We start from the raw sequence: 4,403 nt of genomic DNA, 5'->3' as shown, positions 1-4,403 counted from the left end.
GGTCTATGGTCCATTTTGAGTTAATTTTTGTATGTGGTGTAAGGTAGGGTTCTAATGTTATTCTTTTGGTGTGTGCATATCCTTTCTGAGTTTTTTTTTAAACAAACCATTTTATCTGGCTGTGTACTCTAATTCTAGTCTAAACTTTTTTTTAACTGAACATTTAAATTTAGTGTACAATTTATTTATTTATTTTTTTCTTCTTCTTCTCCCCAAAGCCCCCCAGTACATAGTTGTATATTCTAGCTGTAGGTCCTTCTGGCCCTGCTATGTGGGATGCTGCCTCAACATGGCCTGACGAGTGGTGCCACGTCTGTGCCCAGGATCTGAACTGGCAAAACTCCAGGCCGCCGAAGAGGAGCTCCAACTTAATCACTCAGCCATGCGGCCTGCCCCGCTTTCTGATTTTTTAAATAGAAGCTCCCTGCATTAGACAGAATTTCCTTAGGAGCCTGTGACTGTTATATGTCTACATGTCTGTCTCAGTGCCCTGCTCTGTGCTAAGCACACAGTGCTAACTGACTGCCCTGCTTGTCTAAGTGTATGTGTGAACATTTCATATTTTTGTCAGGGGTAGAGCACTTCATAAGCTGCCGTGACGTTTGAACTTAAATCAGAGGCAATTTTTTTTTTAAAGTGTCACCCAGCACAGTTTTCTGCAGTAAACGCAAGCAATGCATTTCTGTCGCCTTGAAGTAGAGATTTCACTGTTCTGTCAGAGCCCCTCTTTACCAGCCCCACTCCTGGCAAATCGTCCCTGTTTCTCAGTTTGCCAGTCCTTTTCTTGCTGTTTACAGTGACTGCCTACTTCTACCAAAAAAAGTGCCCCTGCAACTTGCATTCCCGTTCTTAGTCCATACTCCATGGCCCTAGATTTCTACCCCATTAAACCTTAAACTTTCTATCCCCTAAAACCCCAAGACAGAGAATTCTGCCCACTGGGTATTTAACAGAAAGAATTCATTACCTTTTATCTTGCTGGCCTCATATGGCATCTTAAGCACATTTTTAACCACCTGACACATTCACACTCACGTAAACCTCTTATTTCTCCTATCCCTCAACCTCCCTTTCTTTCAAACCCAGTGGTTATATTTTTTTATTAACCTCTTAGAAATTCAAAGCACAGTTTAAGTAGGTTCAGAGAAAAAGCTAAAGTCAACCTGCAGATTACCAAGCTCGAGGGCTGCATTTGATGGCAGATCTGTGAGGTATCATTTGGTCTAAATCTAAGTCCAGTGCTTAGTACCTTATTTGGATATTGCTGCTTTCACTGCTTGAGCTGTTCTTCCAAACACTGGAGTTCTCGGCTCCTTTTCAGTATGATGTAAGTTCCATAAGTATTGCATTGTCTTAGAGGTTCCAGTGGGGGATTTCAGATAAGATTCCACATCTGAAAACACTGGAAAATATTAGGTGGAAGTAAACATTTAAGAAATGCACTTGAAGGTCTCACTTGATAAACTAGAAAAAAAATCCCAGTTTCAGAGATTCGAGTCTGACTCCTCTTTAATCTTCAAAGCAAGCAACAGCTTGAAATACTCAAAAAGAGGGCCTGAAGGGACCAGCTGCACCCACCCTAATCTAATTATTCTTCCAATGGCACGTAACGGAGGGTCACTGCCTTCCTGTTACTCTGCTCAAACATAAACTGATGATTTTCTAAAGATAGTAAAGTCTCTTATAAAGCTATAATTAAGCTATTTCAGATGTTAAGAAATGAAACTGTTATTTATGATATTAAGCCCCTCGCCCTCTGTCACTAAATGTACGAAACATGGAAGCGGGCAGCAGTGAGAGTAGTAGGCACTGTGGCAGGAGGTTGTTCAGAAAGTAACTCACTGGAGAGAGAGGACAGTTGGCTTCGACAAATTTGTCTGAAGGAAAGAGGCTATTCAGAAAGGACATGGATCTTTTTGGTTCTATAAGGGCTTGTTTGAGAAGCCATAGTTACTCGGAGCTTCTTGGAGCACTTGTGAAGGTCCTTAGGCACAAGTCTTAGCCTCATCCTCAGCTCCATTTTAAATCTCTATCCCTACACCTCCTGCCTTTTTTTTTCTTGTTCTGTGCCGTTTATAATGTATGTATCTCACAGTTTATGCATCCTTATACATTGCCATACATCTTTTTGGGATAAAGTGTGGAAATAAACACGTAAAATTTAAAAGCCAGGATTTCTCCAATAATGAGCTTTCTCTGTGGGCAGCCCTGCTCTTTCCTTCACATTTGCACCGATTTGGTACCAGCATGTTTTCCATTTTCTTTGTGCCAAACTATTTGTAAATTTGTGGGCAATGCAAAGAATTGGAAGTCCCGGCTCTCACAGAACTCATGTTTTACTGAGGGATATTAAAAAAACACAAAAGGAAAGTCCTCCCAGGAGTCCAGAAACTGCTCTATCAGCTGTGTCTCTCCTCAAGAATGGAATGGCGTGTGCAGAGAAACGGATGCTCCATGCAGTTTGAGGTGGCGATAGAGAAGTCCTGGGTGCAAAGTTTTGGAATGTGTAGGAAATAAAGAAGAACAGAAGGGAAAAAGATGTCCCATGATCTCAACATACAGACAGCTTCTTAACATTTTGATGTATTTCCTTCCAGTCTTTTTTCTGTGAATAAAGATAAGCTTGTGATTCTACAGCCACATGTACAGTTTTATACAGTTTCTTGCCCTAACAGGCAATTCTCCATTTTATTAAAAACATTTTCCTATATGTTTTCAACACCATGATTTACATAAACATTCCCTCCTCTCCAGACATTCCTACTGCTTCCAAGTGAACTATTTGGAACTCCCACGAGTAGAAATAATTGGAGAATGGGCCGGCCGAGGGGCACAGAGGTTAAGTTCACATGTTGCCGCTTTGGCAGCCCGGAGTTCGGTGGTTCGGATCCCAGGTGTGGACATGGCACCACATGGCAAGCCATGCTGTGGCAGGCATCCCACACATAAAGTAGAGGAAGATGGGCACGGACGTTAGCTCAGGGTCAGTCTTCCTCAGCAAAAAGAGGAGGATTGGTGGAAGATGTTAGCTCAGGGCTAATCTTACTCAAAGAAAGAAAGAATTGGAGTGTGAAGAGACTACAAACTCAAGGCATCAATTTCTCCATGATGACTAGCTGAAAATACTCTAGTGGTTTTCCCTATTTTTTGTGCCAAACCTCTGGCATCTGACTAAATTTCTCTACTTTCCTTTCACTTCTTTATGGGTTCCACCCCTTTCTTGAGGCCTCTCTAACCTCGTTTCCCAATTGTGTTGATAAATGATGGGTTATTTGCCTGGTGGGTTCCTCTTCAAAGTGTTTGAGTCTTTTATGGCCCCTGGGATACCTTACTCCTGACCTAAATGTTTTGAGCCATGCTTTTGCCAGCGAGACAGTTTTCCTGGCAAGCTGTTTCCGAACAGAGCGCCCTGGAGAGCGCAGCAGTAGACAGGAAGTGGAAGTAAAGGGGCAAGCAGGACGGTGGTTCTCCATCACTCGTCAGTCCCAACAGGTAAAGTTCTTTAGTTTCTCCCTGTACCTGCTGGCACCGTTCCAGAGTTGTTAAAATTCGTTCTAGGTGTGGCTGAGGGCGGGGTAGAGGATGTATATCCATCTAAAGCCTTAGTAGACTGTTAGTTCTAAGTTGCATATGAAAATACACAAATAGGTGCAGTATAAAGAGCTGGAGAGGCTGGAGAAAGTCTCTGAGTAACGCTCACTACACTGAATTTTTTTCCTCAAACAAGAGCATCGTAGGATGCATTTGACTCGCTGGTTGGAGCTTCCGAATGGGTTAAGAGCGCATGCAGACTCTCGGGAGTCCAGTAGGAGTTGCTGATTGTGCCGGACACTGCTTGCAAAGCAATTTTTGTGGTTCACCTCCCTCTGGGCTTTCGCATTCTTTTGTGGGATGTTCATGGAGCTGGCTTGGGCATTTACTTTTTAAAGATTTTATGCCCCGAGCCCCTCTCTCCAGCTCCCGGAGCGCGACACTTCTCACCGCCCGGAGACTTCTGGACTCGCTCCAGGTGTGGGGAGGAGGCGAGGGGACTTTCTTCCCCCAAAACGACCTTGCCCTGGGAACTTCCTGCGGCCATTTCTCACGGACGAGCCCCCTCCCCCGCCTGGGAGCGCAGACGCCCACCGCCGCGGGGCCTTGCAAAGCCGCAGCCGCGAGCGCCGGAGGGAGTGCCCCGCCGCCCACCCGCGCCCCCCTGAGCCCCCCTCGCTCCCCTCCTCAGGTCCCGCTGCCGAGAGCCCGGATGTTGGATTCCATCCCTGCGCCGGGTCCTTCATTTCCATAAAAGGGCAGTGGCTCGCCGCGGCCGAGATTGCTGCCGCCGCGGCTCCCCGCCTCCCCCGCACAGCTCCCGCGCCGCCCCGCCCCCAGCCCGGGGGCCACGCGGACCCCCGACGCCCCCC

This window comes from Equus quagga, chromosome 20, assembly GCF_021613505.1.
Source record: "Equus quagga isolate Etosha38 chromosome 20, UCLA_HA_Equagga_1.0, whole genome shotgun sequence".
Lineage (NCBI taxonomy): Eukaryota > Metazoa > Chordata > Mammalia > Perissodactyla > Equidae > Equus > Equus quagga.
This window is presented reverse-complemented; position numbering follows the sequence as displayed.